The sequence below is a fragment of the Saccostrea echinata genome, unplaced genomic scaffold (genome assembly GCF_033153115.1).
Source record: "Saccostrea echinata isolate AGI-Se365-2 ecotype Australia unplaced genomic scaffold, CSIRO_AGI_Sech_v1 ptg000075l, whole genome shotgun sequence".
Taxonomy (NCBI): domain Eukaryota; kingdom Metazoa; phylum Mollusca; class Bivalvia; order Ostreida; family Ostreidae; genus Saccostrea; species Saccostrea echinata.
The window spans coordinates 2,023,618-2,046,925 of NW_026889824.1; the positions used below are offsets into that span (position 1 = coordinate 2,023,618).

At 35.2% G+C, this 23,308-nt stretch overlaps 1 protein-coding gene and 1 pseudogene across 1 annotated transcript in view; one reads left to right on the forward strand and one right to left on the reverse strand.

Moving 5' to 3' along the window:
• Positions 1-23,308, reverse strand: part of LOC133176373 (uncharacterized) — a 50,017-nt gene that overhangs the window by 24,339 nt on the left and 2,370 nt on the right. The gene's annotated exons all lie outside the window — the stretch shown is intronic.
• Positions 4,095-23,250, forward strand: LOC133176417 (tyrosine-protein phosphatase 10D-like; annotated as a pseudogene).

Below are 23,308 nucleotides of genomic sequence, written 5' to 3' on the forward strand. Positions count from 1 at the left end.
TTTTTAGAATCAAAATCACATTTTAATTTGAAAGTATACAATGCACTTTTTACAACTACCATCAGACGTTCACGCCTACTCCTTCCTGCCTTTAATTAATTTAGTTAATTTTACATATTAATTAGTTAAAAAAAATGAATTTGTATTTTATTTTTTTATAGAGATTTGAATATTGGACTTAATTTATAATATTCTTCAAGCAATTACTTATGTGACAAGGTGTATGAAAACTCGGGCAGTGTCCGACTTAGCATCAAATTGCTAAAATTTACTGTCCGACTCAAGATCAAATTGAGTCATTGCATCCGAACTTGAATTCTTCGAAATAGAATAAAATATTTTCAAAAAAACATACATATTGTGCATTTACAATGTTTAGTGCATAATATACGTGTAATTTTAACTTTCAAATTAAATTCTTTTACACGATGTGAAAACTTTCATACGTTTGATCGATCAAAATATTGCCAGGCGGATCTTCGAATTTACCGGTAATTAGTGCTTCCGAGGGTCAAACGTCAAAAAGACTGCAATATCGTCTTTTGAGAAATAAAGACAACTCTTAATAGATTAAGAATTACTTGATTCAGTCGATCATGAGAGAGGATTGATTCATTACGGGAAGTGAGTTAAAAATAGCATCAAAATTGTCCGACTCTAGATCATATCCGACTCTAGATCAGTTTACCCTAGAAACACACGCATATGGTCCACGTATTGCAGTCCTTTTTTTAAAGGACAGCAACTTGTTATTATACTATGAGTTAAAAATTTATTACAGAAACAAGTGTCTATGGTCTGTTCCCATATTAGTGTCACAGGCACTTGGGGTCTGGACCCCCCCCCCTTTCCATTTTTTTTTTCTTTTGAAATATGGAGTCGAGTCACTTTTTTCCTATTTTTGTATTCTAATATGCACTATATGTTATCAATAATGTAACTCTTTTGTCTCTATATGCTGTTTTTAAATATACCGTTTTCGACTGATACATAAAAAGAGAGAAGGCTTGCAACTCTTTTCTCATCGTCTGCCTCACCTCGCTTAAACTTCGCCTGATTATTTATCGAAAGAATAAGAAAACATGGAATATGCATACATCAATAAATTCGTTATACATTCTTCTTCCTTTTCATATTTCCATTTAATTTTTATGTGCCCCCGATTTGTAAATATTTCGATTAAATCAACCGCATCTAGGGTAAATTTTGTTGATGTGCACTAGCTGGGACGGAAGTGTCCGGTATTTTCGGGCGTCATCATTAAGTGTAATGTCATTCGGAACATTAAATGAAAGAGGGAAAAATTCCCGAATTTTCTCTTCATAATATATGTAACGGTAAGTTCTGTGTATAACAAGATAACTCCAACTAGCAGATTCTAATGGATGAAGATTAACATTTAACATACGACTTAGACAACCAAATTTCTCAATATTTTTATTACAAAGCTTGGAATTTTTATTTAATACAGAACATTTCTAAAGTTAGAGTTACCGTTCTTGCACTTCCGTCCCAGCTGGTGCACATCAACAAAATTTACCCTAGATGCGGTTGATTTAATCGAAATATTTACAAATCGGGGGCACATAAAAATTAAATGGAAATATGAAAAGGAAGAAGAATGTATAACGAATTTATTGATGTATGCATATTCCATGTTTTCTTATTCTTTCGATAAATAATCAGGCGAAGTTTAAGCGAGGTGAGGCAGACGATGAGAAAAGAATTGCAAGCCTTCTCTCTTTTTAATATATTCGATCAGTGCATATTATCTATCTTGAAAAGATATATTACTAAAGTCAGGTACTCTTCACACAATTGCTCCGAAGAAAATAGTTCCATTCATGATCAGTAGATAAAACATTACAACAAATATTAAGAATAATCATGTATATTTAATACGTTAAAGAAAACAAAATTAACGTTAAAAGATTTTAAGAAAATCACTTTTTCCCCAGAAAAGCAAATAAAAAGTTTTCATATTCCTACGCTCGCTGCCTCCTCAGTCTTTTTCACGAAAATATATAGGTCACACTTCGATTGATAATGATAAATCTTTTCACCAATTATATTACTGTCATGATTATTGTTCGGTAATTGCCGTATATTTTCTTTTGAGTTAGAATGTTAATCATTAACTGTGTGTTTTTTCTCTCTTTTTTTAAATAACGGAATGGTTATTATGGTTAAACACTTCTCGGCAAAGCAACGTGATTTTCCGAGCTCGGAAAGATCTTCGCACGTGTGTAGACCTAGGCTATTTGGTCTTGCAAGAACAGGTGTGTGCACCGTTCCCTAGTGACGCTTAGATCAGTAGACTGGGTATCAGTACTTGCTACGTACCTAAAGAAGTTTAGAACTATACACCAGTTTCATAACAAGTGCAGGTTTTTTACTCAAGGTGAAGCCGTAGACTGGGCTAGAGGGGCTGAGTTATGGTCATCGATCTAACACGAAAATGTACTATTTTTGTACATAAAAACATTTCTAGAAACAAAAATAAAATGAAGTTTATCTTCAAAACGTCTGTATATTCAAAATCAGTATATGGTGGAGGAATATTCAGTGATGCTCCATAGCCGCAACCGATCTCGCGCTTTCCTTTGCGTTTAACAACGGCCATCAATGCATCACTGGACGAGTTCATTGATTACTCTAAAAGGTGACAGGTTGGACCATCTTTAACATCTGCCTATACTTTGAGTGATAGTACTTTTTAATAGCACAAAATTAAAAAATAAATTAAAATCTATCCTTGATAGATCTAAAGTTTTGCTATTTATGAAAATGGGCTATCTTTGATAATCCATAACGGCTTGGACTTGTTTTGATTTTTTTTTTTTACAGAAGATTCTATCATTGGAAAGTTAGATGGTACACATGTAGCACAGGCCCATAGTACGCGGGATTTTTTTGGGTCCCCCCCCCCTTTCACTTTGAAAACGTTGCTATAGGCCTGTAACATGCTATTTGGATTAAATATTCCTGGAAATGAGTGAGGCGTTAAATACATTTTTAAAATTATACGATTAATTATATTTAGTTTATGTTCTATGTGAAATTAAAACTATTTTTATGCATGTGCAACTTTGTGATAAAGTCACTACATGCATGTAACGTTATATAAGCCCCTATGTACATGCAGTTTGTTTCCTACTATACGCATATTTTATTCAACAAAAGATGTTGAAACTCAGTAGCCTAAATATTATGTCATTTTAGGATATTTATGTATAAGGCACTTTTATAGTTGACTTTCTACAGCTTAAGTATCTCTGACATTTGTCAGTAAATACTTGTTTTTTTTTTATTAGAAATCATCTGAACACAATGAAAATTCGAATGAATTAAAAGTCGAATATCTTGGATATGGGGTAACCCATATCTATTCTTGTTATGTATCAGTCGAAAACGGTATATTTAAAAACAGCATATAGAGACAAAAGAGTTACATTATTGATAACATATAGTGCATATTAGAATACAAAAATAGGAAAAAGGTGACTCGACCCCATATTTCAAAAGAAAAAAAAATGGAAAGGGGGGGAGGGGTCCAGACCCCAAGTGCCTGTGATTAGTGTACATATACTTCTGAGCATGAATATTTGATTTTTTTTAAAATGTCAATTTGATTCTTCAATGATCAAATAATGCTTAAAATAAATAACTTAATAAAAATCATTTATTTATTGAATTGATAAGGAAATAGTGTTTTAGGATTTGTTCTACTTTTATTATTTTTTCCGCTTATGAATTATTTTCCCTTTGCGGAACTCTTTAGTCAAGGAAGGTAACTAAATTTTCCCGAAATTTTATAAACATTCTCGATTCTGTTTGTCTTCAGAGTTTAATTTAAACTTTGTAAGTAAAGTTTACGAATTTTAATGTCTACTTTTGATTTTTAAGTTTTATAACTGTAAAATATTTGGAAAGCGTTGTGCATGACTGATTCCACAAAACCTATAGGCTTAGATCGTTATGACTTAAAGCCTTGTCGACACTCTACCAGGACCTGTAAGCTACAAGAGAGGCATTTCCTGCATCCACAACCAGTTTAGCCTGGACATACATGGAGTATGACATAGTATGATACTATGTCATACTCCATGTATGTCCAGGCTAAACTGGTTGTGGATGCAGGAAATGCCTCTCTTGTAGCTTACAGGTCCTGGTAGAGTGTCAACAAGGCTTTAAGTTAGTGGACGGACTTGATACATTTCAGCTAATAAATGTAAGAGAAAGAGAGGGGGGGAGGGGTTAGGGTGGAATTGTAGTAAGAAGATTTTGCAGTCTGTAATGTTTGATGTGCAATTGTAGAACCCAGCAAGGTGGATTTGACATACACGACTTCCCATAATGACATCACTCTGACATGGTTGCTGGGCAGTGACTGTACAGGATAGTTACTTTGTCTAATGTACCTTGCCTGTCTCCATGGTGATTATAGTCAATGGAAGAAAAACATCAGTGACAATACACAAATCGTTCTCTCTTCCCTGTTCCCTGGACTCTTGTATGAGATGGTGGTGTTTGTTGTCAGCCATTCTGAGATGAGTCCGCCCTCAGTTGTTTCGGTAATAATTGCGTAAGTACCCTTGAAAACTGTAGAAATCAGGGCACATAAGCAACATTTTACATTGTTGTCAGATATACTGTCCCTTTATTTTTGGATGCGTGACTTCAATAATTTGTTTTCAATGAACATCGTGTAAGTGTGCCAGTCAGTCGTCCATTATCTTAAATCAGTTTTCGCTCACCTCGACGAAGTCGAGATGAGCTTATGCTACACCCATGGCGTTGGCGTCGGCGTTAGCGTTGGCATCCCGGTTAAAGTTTTTGGAGCAAGTCCATTCCCAAGTAACTATAAGCCCTACCTGGACTAAACTTGCATGGATGATGCATCTAAAGGATGGACACTGCCAGACTTGCTTCAGATGCTGGACCTGATCTACATTTTCCAGATGAGTGACCAGGTTAAAGTTTTTGGAGCAGGTCCATTCCCAAGTATCTATAAGCCCTACCTGGACCAAACTTGCATGGATGATGTATCTAGGGATGGGCACTACCAGACTTGCTTCAGATGCTGGATCTGACCTACATTTTCCAAATGAGTAACCATGACAATGTGTTTGGAGTAGCTCTATAAATGTATATGGCCTGTTATGATTTAACTTGCATAGAGTGCATTCCAGACTTGCTTTGGATGTAGAAAATGAAAGACATTTTCTTGATTAGTGAACAGGTTAAAGTTTTTGGAACAGGTCAATTCCCAACGAACTATAAGACCTACTTACACAGTACTTGCATGAATATTGTTTTCAGGATGCACACTAACTATAAAGAAAATATGATGTGAGATTTGCATTACTTTTACTGATAACATTCGTCGAGGTGAGCTTCGTAATCTTTGATTACCTGTGTTTAAATTATTTAGTAAGTATACGGTAGCAAACATGCATAGAAATGCTGGTACCCAATTCAGAAGTGAAGAAATATTTAGAAATAATGCAAAAAAATGTAAAAAGTCAGCTGTGCAGAGAAAATTTATTGTACACAGGGGAAACAATCACTACAAAGCTGCATTACAGATTGTCCGACTCATTTTGTTCAAATCGTCTTCCTAAAGAAGAACTGTAAATCTTTCGTAATTATTGGTGTATTAATTGATGTTTTTTGTGTTTATTTGATGAATAAATTTAGTACAAAAAAAATTGTTTACGTTGGACTCAATGTTTATATATATGCATAATAAATATAATAGAAAAACATCTTAGGGGTCTAACAGGGCTTAACTGAGCTCAAGAAAATTAACACACTTGTATTTACATTATTACCGAGTGCCCGGGTACTCCATCAGAAAATCCGTCAAGTAACATTAACCAATTTTCAAATATTGTCAGAGTGATCTGACATCCCTATTTGATATATATATATATAATGTATACAGAACTGGCATAATCATATGGACTGCCATTATTACATGTCTCTCAATATTTCATTACATTACAGGATGACATTTTCCTGACTGCCACTTACAAAGACACTAATAATGCCCAGCAGACAGAGAAGCTCACCTGTAGAATGTTGATCCACCTCTCTCTGGTGGATGTCGCATGGATTCCTGGTTAGAAGTTACTGATCCAGGCCTACACCACTGAAGGACTAAGACAGAGTGCCCCTGACAGCACACTACACTCCACAAGCAGGATTCAACTTTTGGGGGGAGAAAAGTTTATCTTGTGTACTTAGTACTGAGTCACATGTAGGCTTGCAACTTTAAATTTTCATTAATTTTTTAACATACATGTAGTGTTAGCTGGAAAATAAATGTCCAGTGTTTTGTGCAGCTGGAACCTGGATTGTATAACTACACGTATTGCATTGTATCACTGTTTTCTACTACATGTTATGACTATAATTGCAGAGCCTCAGACAGTCCTGGGTCTGTTGGACAACTCCAGCTCCACCTCTCATCTACACCTTACGATCCTCCCCCCTACTTACTCTTACTTCAACCTTTACAACATAGAGGTGTTCAAGGAGAATGGATCTGAGCTGCTGTTTGATCAAAACATCTCGCTAAGTCATGACGAGACGGACATATTCTTGTGGAATCTTACAACCAGCACCTTGTATAATTTCTTTGTTACAACTAGAACAATCTGGGAAGAAAGTGACATATATTCCACAGAATTTTTTACATATATGCAGTAATAATTTTTTGTTGAAGATATTTTGTCACAATTTTGATTGTGGACAATTTGTTTTACATTTACCTGCACTCTTTTACTGAATAACACATGCATAGCTTTATTTTTTCCCTTGATTTCAGACCCTTACAGTCCAGAACATTTGCAGATAAAAGAGGTCACCAACTCCAGTGTGACCTTGACCTGGATGCCAGTGACCTCTGGAGGCCTGGATTACTATCAGTGTAGCATATCTCACAGGGAAACCAACACACAATCTCCAGTGTTTGTATCTCTGAAAGTTAAAATACTAAATAAATAAATTTAATGGAATTAGGACTGAATGTGAGCAGTGGTCTATGAATTGACTTGTCTTTTGTTGCATATCTAGACTGAATAGCGCAATGGACTTTAATCAGCTGACCTTTGCTATACTTATACAGTGTACTTGTGTGCAGATGCATACTTTTCATTGTGGAAAGTTTTGTAAATTAAAATTAGATGTACCTGGTGCATGGGTTAGTAACAGCCACATACAGAATATTTACTTAGAGATGTACTTTAGTCTGCAGTGGTCCGTAAAGTGTTTTATATTTGCAGTGAGCAAGATAACCTTCAGATCAGGCAAGTGACCTTCGATAACCTTGTCCCTGGTAAGAATTACACTGTAGTCCGAGCTGCCAAACAGAAAAAACTGAGTCCCCAGATCACGTACAGCAGAATTACTCACAGGTAAGTACAAATCTGACTCCAAATAGACCAATAAAGTTATCAAATTTTTTGGTTGCAGCAACAAAGAAAACATAAAAAATATATTATTAAAAATAAGGGTACTTTTCAGACAGTTCTATTACAGAATACCAAGGTTCGAGAAAATTACGGTAGTTATCATCAATTGTTTTTATCTAAATAAAGTAACACAAAACAGATTGAAGCATTCCGAAGGTTTTTATAGATTAAATATTTTACAATAATGACAATTAGTCACTGGATTGCTTGTTTATATGTTGCATCAGGTCTCAATTTTGTTGCATCTGTACGGCGGATATATTATAGTCTATCTTTTTTTTCCAGTAGAGCAATGGATATATATGTAATTGATTGAAAAAAGGACAGTGTAAACACTTACAAGGACCAGTTTTGCAAACCTAATAAATGTACATGTATGTCTTTTTTTCCCCACATATAGTTGCAAATCCACCAGAGATGGTGAACATAACTCCTATCAGCGGCAGAGAACTGGATGTTGATTGGCCACCACCATCCAATGGAATTGTGGATTACTACAATCTGTACCTGACAGCAGACCACACCCACCCGATAAATGTAACAGAGAAAGAGTATACATCAGCTACCACAGGTTTACCTCCCTACACCCAGGGGAGACCTACACAGTTCATATCAGATCACATGTAGCCAACATGATGAGTTCAGAGGTTACCCAGTCAGCCATGACAAGTAAGTACTCTCTGATCAAAGTCACAAGATTAGGTTGAGAAGTCATTCCGTCAGCCATGACAAGTACTAAATACTGTCAGTTCAAAGTCACATGATGAGGTTCAGAGGTAACCCAGTCAGCCATGAGTAAGTACTTACAGATCAAAGTCACATGAATGACATCAGACTGCACCAACGAGGAATTTAGGTAATGGGACTAAAAGATAATGTAGAGTTACCTACCTATAAAAATTTGCATTTTTACATAGATGTATACATTTTTTTTTTTGGTTTTTCAGACCCCAGCTCTGTGGCTGAGTTGTATGTGGATCATGTAGGAACTAACACAGATAATATTTCCTGGCCCAGCCCTAATGGCAGTACATTTGACACCTTCCAGATTGCTATAGACCCCCCTCATGCACAGTCCCCTATTTCCATCCTAGAGTGAGTATACAGACTTTTGTCAAAATGCACATTTGGTGCATCAAAATTGGTACCGGATATGACATGTACTTGTTGCTTCATACAACCATAACAAATTACATATATATAAAAAGTATCTTGTCTTTATCTTTCCCAGATCCAGTGACATTTTACAGTACACCTTCACTAACGTACCTGACCCCTGGTCAGCTGTACAAGATTTCCATCACCACAGTCAACAGGGGCATTCAGAGTGACCAGGCCAGTGTTCATGTTATCACAGGTAATGCAGAAAATACATGAGATTATCTAAAGTGCAGCTATAATCTTAATTTTACATGCTATTCCATCTACATATACTATTTAATATATTCTTGACTATATTTTTAGAGCCAATGCCTGTGGAAGATTTGAATGTGACCTCAGGTGACCTCCAGACTCTCAATGTGGAATGGAGAACAGTTGACCCCAAATAACAACACCACTTCATTGTAAGTATAAAAACTGTCCATATGCTTTTGTAAGAGAAAGATTATGTAAGTTTCTTAATAGAAAATGTTTTCTTCAGCTCATCATAGAGCTACATGTATATGTATAGTTATACTCATTCTGCATAAAGATTATGTGCATTCGAAAGAATTCTTTTGCAATAAAGTATTAAATGCTGACACTTTACAAAGTAATGTTTGTACTTAAAGCTTCAGTACCATGACTTGTTGGACAGTGGCAATACATCTTTGCCCATGGTTCTTGCTCTCCATGATAAGTTTAAGTACGAGACACACATCCTAAATCTGAGGCCGGGTCACCATTACTCTGTGTACGTTCAGGCAAAACAGGTCATAGACGCGGGGAACGGCTCCCTTGTAGCCTACAGCTCTTGGCAGAGTGTCAACAAAACCACAAGTAAGGGGACGTGTGGAAATTTTAGTGTATGATTATGTAAGAAAAGGGAAAAAAGGAGTAGTAAGGAGCATTTGTGATCTGTTATGTTTGGTATTGTAGAGCCCAACAAGGTAGTGGATTTGACATACAGCTCATCCCATAATGACATCATCCTGACATGGTTGCCAGGCAACGAAAGCATACAGGATGGTTACTGTGGTTTCATTAATATTCGTGGGTATCAATTTTCATGGATTTGGTAAAAATCACAGTTTCGAGGATACGTAAATTCGTGGATAATGGTGGTAACAGAAAAAAAAATGTCATCTTTTCATTATTTCTCTCGCCGTATGCGTTAACGGGAACCTTCATGCTATTTACAATGTTAAGAGTACGTAAATATTTTAAAAAAGAATTACTAACATGAGAAAATTCTTTAATTAATTATTTATATTTTACTCATCTGTAATTTTAAAATTCTGAATCTTCAAGCATTTACAACGCAGTATACATGGTACGTGTTTAACAATAAAGGATGAGGCATTCCAAATACCGTCTCCACTGAAACACTATGAACTCGATGGGTCAATTAAATATCGGATATTGAAACAGTTAAAAACAATTAATTAAATTGGACTTTTATTAAATCAACGTTTGGGGAAAAAAGATGTGCAAGTATCTCAAAATCTTTAAGGCGCACATACCTGCATACAGACGATAATTAAATGTGGCAACAGGATATTAAAAGTAACAAAAAATTAAGTATTTCAATTTACAAAATAGTGCTTGATTCATATTTTCACGTGCACGGAATGTGTTTTTGAACTTGACAGAGACATCAAGACTCCCTTAATTGTAGATCTACGAACAAACACATCCTGACTCTCGCTGGATACGACTTCACGCTTTAACATGCAAAATTGAGGACTAACAAGCGCAATTAAGCTTGGAATTGGCAGGACTTTCGCAACATACATACCCGTCATCTCATGTTGAACAGAAATTATGTTTCAAATCAACCAGATAAAATCAAATTAGCATTAAATTTGTTGATAATTTGCATGAATTAGCTTGTTTTGAACAGAGAGTAATTAATTATTTTTACCGGAATATTTCTTTAACGATAATTTGTTGTTTTCATTGTGCAGGTGATAATGGGGGTTTGACCGTTACATTGTTTAAGAATAACAGTTAAATTTAACACATTTATGCCTGATTATCATCCTTTGGGGTAATACAACTGATTGGTATCCATTGCGTAGACAGATCTACGTGTTGTTTGATTATTTCCGTGCAAAATATTAAAACATTTTTGCCCAAAAAGTCCAGATCATTATCTAATAGTACATGTATTGTTTTTTTAATATTCTTAAACTGATAAAATACGTTTATAAAAATCAACATGTTGGGAAAAGAGGGGGGGGGGGGGGGTATTTGTAAATATTAACGAAAGTCGGAATGGGCTTTTTAAAGGTTTATCATAAATCAAAATGGAGGCACCAAACTTCGATGAACATTTGATTTCGTGGATCAACACAACAACGAAATCCACGAAAATTGGTGTTCCACGAATAATAATGAAACCACAGTACTTTGTCTGGTACCGTGCCCGTCTCCATGGTGACTAAGTCAATGGAAGAAAAACATCAGCGACAATACACAAATCGTTCTCTCTTCCCTGTTCCCTGGACTCTTGTATGAGATGGTGGTGTTTGTTGTCAGCCATTCTGAGATGAGTCCGCCCTCAGTTGTGTCTGCACTAATGCGTAAGTACATATGTGGTAGAAATCTTGTAAACATACTTTTTTCCACGGGGTCATGATTCTTGAAATCACAGTATCTGTACAAGCCATGCATCGAAAATTATGCTGATTTCTTGGATTGCCTTTGTATGTCTTCAATGCACTTTTAGTACTTTTAGTAAATTTCTGTGAAAAATTTGTCACAAGATACCGGTACATGGCATAAATAATCCAATGCAGAAAAAAGTACATCTACAGTACACCGTTATAAGATACGTACATAATAATTTATGAAATTCCAGTCAGTCCACAAGCCCCAGACTAGATTTTCAATGGAATTTTTATATCATATGGCTGACTTTTTTAAATGCTGTTTGTGCTGAACTTCTTAGTGGCAAATTTAAAGTTAAGTCACAAGTACATGAAGTAGTTAACAAGAATAAAGATATGAGATTCATGTTTTCAGCTCCCCTGCCTCCTAGCAGTGTAGAGATGAAATCTGTCATCAATAACAGCCTCTCTCTCAAGTGGACGTACAACAGTAACACAACCTACGTAGAGAGCTGGAATCTCACTTACACCAGTCTGATAGACAGTGTGTCTAACACGGTTAATGTCCAGGCCAACTCATCAAACAACACTGTTATATACAATATTACTGGACTTACTTCTGGACACACCTATAATATCACTATCTACAGTATTGTGCAAAAGTCTGTCTCCAAGTCTGTGAATTTGAATGTCTCTGTCCGTAAGTATTGTAAAAAAAAATTGCATAAACCTACATTTCATGTGCCTTTGCAGAAAATTTTTTGATGCATTAGAATTAGACTCGATATCATACTATAATTATTTCAGAACCAGAAATAAAGACAGTTTTGTCTGAGGTAAATGTTGGAAGTAAAAACATCACAGTCTTATACACTGACACTGATAACTACTTTGAGTAATATGTGTTTGAGCTGGTGGCCACATCATCAATAGTGAAGAAGAACAGAACTGACACAGATCGCAGTGTGGTGTTCTCAGGTGTAGAGGGAGGGACCCAGTACAGTATCAAGGTGACTGCTGTCAGTGTGGACCAGTCTAGTCCTCCCACTTTTATACAGATACGTACTGGTAAGTCGTCTATGCTATCAATTTTATTTATCACCAAATAGAATGTTCATTTCAATCAATTTATTTATGTGTATTTTTTTTTTTTTCATTTTTCAGTGCCTGAGCCACCATATGTTGGTAGAGAGAAGTCAGCCAACTATATTAAGTTGACTATCCATAAACCAAATGGAAATGTTGATTCGTACCGTGTAACGTGTTCCAAAAGTTGTGGATCCCAAACAAGACTAGCAAACCAGACAACAGTTGTGCTAGAGTTCGGTCCCCTAAATCCATACACAGATTATCAGTTTGAAATTGAAGCCATTGCTGGGGATAAACACAGCTCCCTCTTTATCTCCTCCAGGACAGAAGAATCAGGTCAGCCAATCAGATTACAGATTTCAATGCCAATCTTTAATTCTATTGGTTGAAAGTCAAAGTGAAATGGATATGATTGATTTAGAAATTGACAAATTTTTAGGTCACCTGAGTCACTCAGGTGACCTATTGCTATCCGTCCATCGTGTGTTAACTTTTGAACATTTTCAACTTCTTCTCTAGAACCACTAAACCAATTTCAACCAATTTTGGCATATAGCATCTTTGGGTAAGGGGGAACAAAAATTGTGAATTTCACCCCAGGGGTGGGGCTAAAATCACCAAATTGATGCAATCTTTAAAAATCTTCAACTTTACTCCTGGACATCAGGTAGTCAAACTGTTGGCAAGATTGCAATAAGCATTTGGCCCTCTACCAAAATTGTGAAATTCATGGCCCCAGGGTCAGGGGTTCTGGTGCAAGGGTGGGGCTAGATAGATCATTTAGTGAAAAAGCATTAATTCATTGAAAATATTCTTCTCTTTTCCTGGGTATTACTTAAACAAACTAAGCGCATGGTTATGATAAGCATTGATTCTTTTTCCAAAATTGTGAATTTCATGACCTCTGGGTCAGGGGTTCTGGTGTTAGGGTGAGGCTCTATTGATTATATATTGAAAATACATTAATTCTTTGAAAATCTTCTTCTCTTCTCCTGGGTATTATTTAAATAAACTAAGTGCATGGTTATGATAAGCATTGATGCTTTTCCCAAAATTGTGAATTTCATGACCCCTGGGTCAGGGGTTCTGGTGTTAGGGCAGGGCTCTTTTGATTATATAGTGAAAGTGCATTATTTCTTTGAAATTTACTTCTCTGTCCCTGGGTATTTAGCAGATAAACCAAGTATATAGTTATGATGAGCAAGGGCAGCTCTGTGGAAATGGTGATTACCATTGCCCCTGGGCCAGGGGCTTTGGTTTTAGAGTGGGGCTATATTGAATCTATAGTGAAAATGGATTATTTTCTTGAATATCTTCTTCTCTGCTCTGGACATCTAGGAGGTAAAAAGAGTATAAAAAGTTGTAATAAGCAGGGATGTTTTTATCAGATGTTGAAATTCTGTACCTTTTGGTCAATTTATTGATTTCTACTCAAAGAAGTTATTCCCCTTTGCTATCCACCTATAATAGTTAATCACTGTAAATAATGTAACTTTAGTTAAAAGATCAATTAAAGAACAGAATTTTTCAAAATATTTAATAAATTATTTTCATAGTTTTTAGCATTTTGTTTAGTGGTCAGAAAAAGTGTTAAATAATAATGGTACAAAAATACCATATCTTTGTACAATAAATAATCTTTAAAGAGTGAGACAAGCCAATGAGAGGGGGAATGAAATGTGTTAACTGATAGTGTTTTGTCTAGTCCGCATGAAGATAGTGACAAATAGGGGAAAGTACAGGCAAATAAATAGATCAATTTTTAAGATTTGTTATTGAGTACTAAATTGAAATTTTCCTGATCCCTGATTATCCTATTTCTCTTGCTTTTTGGGCAACATAACATTATTTATCTGCTTATTCTGTTTTTATCTATGGATTGTTATATTATACTCAGGTGACCGTTAAGGCCCTTGGGCCTCTTGTTTTATGTCTTTTGATGTATAGTACTTGTTAGTGAAAATTTATTTTCCTGTGCTTTGAAAGTTTGAAATCAATTCAACTTGTGTCTATTTTAGCACCCTCTGCTGTTCAGAACTTGAATGTGGTTGAGATTTCACCCAGGACTGTAAATGTGAGCTGGTCACCCCCTAGAAATCCTAATGGAATCATCCGTTCTTATCGCGTAGGATACACTGCAGAGGATGAATTTGTGAGTGAATATATCCTAGAAAGTTTGTTTGTTTTCATACATAATTAAAAGGTTAATTACAATTGTACAGAGATGTTATACTAGGTTAATTACAATTGTACAGAGATGTTATACTAGAGAAGACATTGTTATGACTCAGTGATTGTTTTAGGGGCACATAATGGACCAAGGTGAGAAGGACATTGGATTGACCACAGAACTTATGGCTGCTCAGCTTATCAGGGAGAAATTCACAGACCTTAAGGCTGGACTCAAATATACATTCAAAGTAAGTTCTGTGATTTGAATTTTAATTGAAATGAAGTAACTGCATCTAAAAATTTTACTTAAATATTTTTGAAATCATACAAACACTAACTTTGTTGCAGGTGTCAGCTAGAACTGTAATAGAAAATATTCCAGAGAAGTTTGAAATTGTTCTACGCACCTACAGTAAGTCAACTTATCTGTGACCCTCCAAGAATTTCCAGTGTTGTCTTTATGCATAGATATATGGGTGTATGAACATCAAACTCACAGTCACACATGAAAACATTAACTTATTGAATCTGTGAATGATTTATAATTGATTCTTGATTATGTTATCTAGCGAGATAGAAGTAAGTGCTTATTTGCAATTTTTAGATCCTCCTATCAAAGACAGCCTGACCTTGAGTCAAACAAAACCAAAGCAGCTGACCTCAGGAGGTCAAACTGTGACCCCCTCCACCATTACGGCCAACTTTACAAATGCCTTCTCTGATAAGTACGGCAGTATACAGGCCTACACAGTCATTATAGCCACAGACCCTGATGAGGAGCACATCAAAACCAGCTCCCTGCCCGACTGGAAGGCTGCCCAGATCAACCCCAACATCAAAGCCTACCAGACCATTCGGAACTGCTCGGACTTCTTCCAATTGACGTCTTCCTGCGGTCGAGCTCGGTCCAGGCGGAGTGTGGTGGAGAAGAATTTTAAAGTGTTTGAGATTGGTGTGGAGGCAGATTGTAATAATGTGTTGTACTGTAATGGTCCACTCAAACAGAACACTAAGTACTACATCAGACTGCGGGCTTACACAGCGGGGGGATACGCTGACACTGCTTATTCAGATCCTATCACCACAGGTAAAAAATCATGTAGTACAGTCAGTCACCTTTTAACATTGTCAGCACTGGTAAAAAGTCATGTAGTCCAGTAGTCATCTTTTAACATTGTCAGCACTGGTTAAAATTTCATATAGTACAGTAGTCATCTTTAATCATTGTCACCACTGGTAGAAAATCATGTAGTACAGTAGTCATCTTTTAACATTGTCAGCACTGGTAAAAAATCATGTAGTTCAGTCAGTCACCTTTTCACATTGTCACCACTGGTAAAAAATCATGTAGTTCAGTCAGTCACTTTTTCACATTGTCACCACTGGTAAAATATGTTCCTACATTACTGTAATCATCTTTTAACATTGTCAGCACTGGTAAAAAATCATGTAGTACAGTGATCATCTTTTAACATTGTCAGCACTGGTAAAAAATCATGTAGTACAGTGATCATCTTTTAACATTGTCAGCACTGGTAAAAAATCATGTAGTACAGTAGTCATCTTTAAACATTGTCAGCACTGGTAAAAAATCATGTAGTACAGTAGTCATCTTTTAACATTGTCACCACTGGTAAAAAATCATGTAGTACAGTAGTCATCTTTTAACATTGTCACCACTGGTAAAACTTCACGTAGTACAGTAGTCATCTTTTCACAAGGTTACCAGTTTTTTGCAGAGTGTTAATTTATTGTAAAAAAAATGTTTTGTTCATTGTTTGAAGGATTAAAGTCTTCAGTGAGGAGAAGGGGGTAGTGGTTTTAAAATATAAAAATTTATAAAATATCAAATTGTTGACCTATTGCTGCTGTAGGGATAGTCCCTGCCGCAGATGATGAAGCCAATGTGGGAGCAATCGTCGCAGCAGTCGTCTGTTCTGTCTTTGTCATTGTCTTCATCATCGCCATCTTCTTCTTCCGAAGTCGGTTACAGAAAAAGAGCCCAGAGGGACCACCAGGTCATTCTCCCAGAACAAGCTTCAGTCGACACAAGAAAAGGTTTCCATTCAAATGAATCTATTTTTCTTCATGTTTCAGTTTAATATAGATATTGTCTCTTTGAAATAATCAAGTTCCTGTAAATACATGTTAATGTTAATCATATTTTTATAAAAAGAATTTGAATATACTGGACATTTACTTTAAAGTACTTTGATTAAAAGGTACAGAAAAGAATTTTCAGTGTTTTAACTTATTCATTTACTTTGTTGCAGTCATGAGTTCAAGGTGGCAGACTTCAAGGAGTACATTAAGACATTGTCAGCTGACTCGGATTTTAAATATGCTGAACAATTTGAGGTTTGTATGTAGCAGAGTTATCTTCCCTTACTCATAATTGTATGGACTCAAATTTTAAATGTGCTGAACAATATACTGGTTTGTATGTAGCAGAGTTATCTTCCCTTACTCATAATTATATGGACTCAAATTTTAAATATGCTGAACAAGTTGAGGTTTGTATGTAGCAGAGTTATCTTCCCTTACTCATAATTGTAATGGAAGTCCATGTTTAGATCACAAGTAATTAGATTGTAATTAATTTGACAGGATCTGAAGGAAGTAGGAATAGATCAGTCCTGTTCTGCAGCAGAGCTCCCAGTCAATCGGGGGAAGAATCGTTTTACCAATATTTTACCTTATGACCATTCCCGTGTCAAACTCCTCCCCACAGATGATGAAGAAGGATCAGACTACATCAATGCTAACTACATGCCGGTATGATGGGTGTTATATATAATTTATACATGAGAGGAAAATATCCTTCCTCTTTATTAAAAATATAGCCTGAATCATGAAATATATATCCAGCTAAATGTAAGTGAATTATCAATGTCCTGTTAACTGCGTATCTAGATCTCAAAGAAAAGTACAACTGTAGATTCTGAAATAATCTATAATAACTGTTCTTGAAGGGATTTACATCCAAGAGAGAATACATCGTTACACAGGGGCCACTACCTTCCACCAGGGATGATTTCTGGAGAATGATCTGGGAGCAAAACGTCCGTAATATTGTCATGTTGACTCGCTGTACAGAAAAAGGCAGGGTAAGCATTGTTTGCTGAAAGATGCTTTAATTAGCGACTGGTCATGACTATTTAATGTAGCCCTAGTGACTTGTTTGTTTTGTAGGAGAAATGTGATCACTACTGGCCTACTAATTCAGATGCCATGTTTTATGGAGATTTACAAGTGGCTGTTCTCTCAGAGACACGTTTCCCATCCTGGACCATCTCAGAAATGAGGGTAGCTTATGTAAGTTCAACAGCTATTTTGTTTTTAAAATTTTTATGCCCCCCTTTGAAGAAGGGAGGGAATATTGCTTTACTGCTGTCTGTCTGTCAGTCGTTCGGTCTGTCTGTCTGTCTGTCAATCTACCAACAGTTTCCCTTCATTTTCTTCCCAGAGGTTGCACATAGTGAAATGAAATTTGGTATACAGATTTATCATAAGAATATCTAGGTCAGTTTCTATTTTGGGCAAGCAATTTTTGACAGAGTTATGCCACTTGGACTTAGAAAAATTCCAATTATTTGCAGTTTCTGTTCATTTTCTTTGCAGAGGTTGCACATACTGAAATGAAATTTGGTATACATATTTGTCCAAAGGGGGGGAGGGGCATAAGTGTTTCACAAACATCTCGTTACTTTTTGGCTGCCACAGCTGTATTTATGTTTTCTTTGGTGTTTCAAAGGGTAACGGCACTCGACCCATCAGGCACTTTCATTTCACCGCTTGGCCAGACTTCGGAGTACCAGAGAAGCCTCCAACACTAATTAAGTTTGTACGCATTGTTAGAGATCAGATGATTAGAGAATGTGGCCCAATTCTGGTTCATTGTAGGTGAGTTAAGCTTTTAACATAGTGTCTGTGAGAAAGCATTTTGAAATTTAAGAATTAAAGTAAGGTCTTATGGATTTGTAATTCCTCCATTATTTGTGATGATTGTTTCCAGTGCGGGAGTTGGAAGATCTGGCACCTTTATTGTGTTGGATCGCCTGCTACAGGAAATTAAAGAGCGTGATACTGTTGACATCTTCTCCATTGTACACGATCTGAGGAAGGAACGAGTCTGGATGGTACAGACAGAGGTATGTCAGGGGCTACACTCAACTCCAGAGTTCTAATCACATCAAATTATAAACTTTATATTCAACAAATTAAGGTCTTTCCAACCTCAAAATTTTAATGGCTCAAAGTACAAAAATTGCATTTATTTTCATTTAATATAGTTTAAATTTACCATTTATTTAAAAAAATGTATAGGTTGCCATATTATTTAAGTTAAGAGACATAAATAAACAGAAGTATATGTCAACATAAAAAAAATCGTACATTTTTTGTAAACAGTATTATAAAAATTATGTAAAAACTGGTTCAAATGCATAATTCTGATGCTGAAAGTACCTAAATACTTGCTACTTATTAGATACCTTTGAATTGTGAATATCAGGGAAAGTATTTTACCTTAGAAGTTCAATAAAGAAGATATCTGAGAAGGAGTTATTGCCCTTGTCAACATTTTTTAAAGATTGAATAATTCATTAAATAAAGAAAATATAATTTTTAACAATATTCATCATTACACCTATTGAAAAGCATTCTTCCAAAAGATATTGTTCTATTGGGTATGAATTTAAATCAATAACAGTTTTTGCAAAAACCTATGACATCACAGGAGGATGGAAATACCTTAATTTACTTACTGTCAAATGTTTAAAACAAAGCCCTGGAAAAGCTGACTTTGCTTCAATATACCCATAATTAAAACATTGTAGTAGTTTAGTTAATGCACATATTTCATAAATGCTTTGTACAGTGTAATATTCAATACAAAATAAAAAATTATTTTACTTTTGGATATGTTGACATCATTTAAATATGTTGTAATCAGATTGTTTGCTTACATTAAGTATGAGCAGATTTAAAATTTGGTTAATTCATACGATTTAGCTATGGAATAGTAAAATGTCACTTATGCAAATATAAAACAGGTCACTACCATTGTTTAATTTATTTACAAAAAAAAAAAAATAGAATTGGAAAAGGGCAGGGGGAGGGTAATTTCCAGCAGTTTTGTTACAAAAGAATCTCACTGTTTTAAAGAGTACTTCCTTGATTGTTGCAGAATTTTCTTAGAAGTACACTAATCTTTATACGTTATTATAAACTATTTTTATTTCCTCTACAGCAACAGTACGTGTGTATACACCAGTGTCTACTGTGTGTGTTAGAGGGCAGGGAAGAGGAACATGTGTATCAGAATGTAGGAATAGCTAATGCAGCATTTGATGGTAGGAACAAAGGGAAATTTTTTGTACTGTTTATCAATCTTTAAAAGAGAGAACGCACATCAATTTCTTTGTATAATTAAAACAAAAAACGAGCAATTTATTACATAGAAATTTATATTACATGTATATATAAATGCTTTGATTACTTTTATGAGAAATATATTGAATACATTTTTATGTACATCTATATATTTTTAGCTCACCTGAGCTGAAAGCTCAAGTGAGCTATTCTGATCACCCATTGTCCGTCGTCCATCCGTCTGTCTGTAAACTTTTCACATTTTCAACTTCTTCTCAAGAACCACTGGGCCAACTTTAACCAAATTTGGTACAAAGCATCCTTGGGTGAAGGGGAGTTTAAATTGTTAAAATAAAGGGCCAAACCCCCTTACAAGGGGAGATAATCAAGAAAAGACAAAAATAGGGTGGGGTCATTAAAAAATCTTCTTCTCAAGAACCACTGGGCCAGAAAAGCTGAAACTTATGTGGAAGCATTCTGGGGTAGTGTAGATTCTAAATTGTTAAAATCATGACCCCCGGGGGAAGGGCAGGGCCACAATAGGGAATCCAAGTTTTACATTGAAATACATAAAAAAAAATCTTTAAAAATCTTCTTCTCAAGAACCATTGGGCCAGGAAAGCTGAAACTTATGTGGAAGCATCCTGGGGTAGTGTAGATTCTAAATTGTTAAAATCATGACCCCTGGGGGCAGGGCAGGGCCACAATAGGGAATCCAGGTTTTACATTGAAATACATAGAAAATTTTTAAAAAAATCTTCTCAAGAACCACTGGGCTAGAAAAGCTGAAACTTATGTGGAAGCATCCTGGGGTAGTGTAGATTCTAAATTGTTAAAATCATGACCCTCGGGGGAAGGGCAGGGCCACAATAGGGAATCCAAGTTTTACATCGAAATACATAAAAAAATCTTTAAAAATCTTCTTCTCAAGAACCATTTGGCCAGAAAAGCTGAAACTTATGTGGAAGCATCCTTGGGTAGTGTAGATTCTAAATTGAAAAAATCATGACCCCCGGGGGCAGGCCACGGTCACAATAGGGAATCCAATTTTTATATTGAAATATATAGAAAAAAAAATCTTCTCAAGAACCACTGGGCCAGAAAAGCTTAGACTTTTGTAGAAGCATCCTGGGGCAGTGTAAATTCTAAATTATTCAAATCTTGACCCCTGGGGGTAGGGCGGGGCCACAATAGGGAATCCAAGTTTTACATTGAAATATATAGGAAAAATCTTTAAAAATTTTCTCCTCAAGAACCACACGGCCAGTAAAGCTGAAACTTATATGGAAACATCCTGGGGTAGTGTAGATTTTAAATTGTTAAAATCATGACCCCCCTGGGTAGGGCGGGGCCACAATACATATTACAAAAAGATCCTCTGGTGAAGAACAGCAGGTCCAAAGTTATTCAGGTGAGCGTTGTGGCCCATGGGCCTCTTGTCTGTTTTACACTTCTATTACAAACACACATGTAGTTATTCCTACTTTAACTTAAATTGATTTACACTGAGGTTTTTTTAGCTGATGATGAAGGCATCAATGTAGAAATCCCCTGAGAGGACCTCACTGCCAAACAATCCTGGTGTTTCCCTCTAAGGGGCCCCATGTCATCTGACATCTGACGTGTCCTAATTCCTACAGGATTTGTTGTTTGGAAACTGAGTATTTTCTCTTTACAAGGTGTATTACTTTTTGAAAACATTTTAAATTTACACATTGCAGTTAACTCCCTTAATGTAGATTACAACATTGCTGTTAACTCCCTTTTTGTAGATTACACCTTTGCAGTTAACTCCCTTTATGTAGATTACAACGAATTTTTTTTTTGTGGGCCCACTAATATCAGACTTTTTTTTCATATTTCTTATACTGCATAATCCCACCACATTCCATTATAAACTGCCAGTATATATGTGTTTTCTAAATTTTTTTTTCATATTTGATATAAATTCAATGTTTTTAACTGATAATATGCTATGCTTCTATTTTTATTGCGGTAGTGATATTACATGATGAGGTTGTGTATTTACGGTTTATTCTATCAGAATTGTTGGTGCTGTCAATATTGTGTACATATCCATTCCATGTCCATGTATATTGTTTTATTTTTATGATATTTATTATATTTATTGTTTGACCATGTTGTCACAGGTTAAAAATGACCAAGACACTTCATAAACTAATTATTTTCTGATATTATTAAGAATACATGTATTTAAGAAGTACAAAAAGTTTATTTTTAAAGTCTGTGTACTTTTCAATTTTTTCAGAATATTGTGCCATCATTACAATGTACATGTATTCAGTTTGGTTAGACTTGATTTTCTGCAGATGTAAATTTTGAATTATTGTGCCTTATGCAGTACTCCTGTATAATGAAGTCTCAAATTGTTGGTCTGTTTACAAGAACAAAAGGCATTATATATTGACATTTGTTAAAAACAGGTTGTGTGAGATTAGATATATCTTTTTACAAACTGATTATGTAGTATGTTCAGCATACCTTGTAAACTTTACGTTTTCTTTCATTCTTGCACAAGCATGAGATTTATTATGTGATGTTGATGTTAAATTTACATCTGTATAATTTATCTGTAATTTTTTTAAATGAAAATTAACTTTTCCAATGTGGACTATTCTTTTTTCATAGAAATCACTTTAATATGATATTAAGCATACATCTGTATGTGGAGTAGGATCTGACAGTAATTCTCTACTTAAATGATTGGCTAATCAAAGAATTTGACTTGATACATAGACCCCTATACCATATTACATGATAGTGCATTAATTCAATGTATTTAGATATCCCACTTGTTGCTGAAGTTGTCTGATTTTTCACTTGGGTGTACATTTTGTTTCTGAGATATACACTTATACAGTTATCTGTAAATATACATCTTCAGTTTTGGATTTTTCAGTAATTACTCTTTAATTTAAATAAGTTATATAGAAAATCTTTATCAAGAATATTTTTATGTTTTTTATCGATTGTCTGTATGTTTGTAGGTGTTAAGGTTGAAGTATAATGGTATTATTCAGGAATTTCTCAGAATATTATACAAATATATAGGTAATACAATGGGCATTAAGGACCACACATTCCTCATCCTTGTATGTAGACGTAGTTATCTTTTCTTCTGTACATTTCCACAAATTTATACTGTTTGTGTGGTCATATGACATACAATGTATTTATTTGTAGTTGTATTTTTCAAAGTGCTACATGTACATGTATAAGTTAGCGTATTTAGCATATTAGTTCCTTTTTTTATCCATAATTAAAGCCTGAAGGAAATGAATTTTTCATTAGATCTAGTCAGCTGTCCATTTCTGACCTCAAGACCAATTGTGCAGTTCAGATATTAAAATGAAACATTGACTTAATGATGTTGTTGTGTTTCAAAATGAGTAGATTCAGTAATACTCAGTTTATTTACTTTAA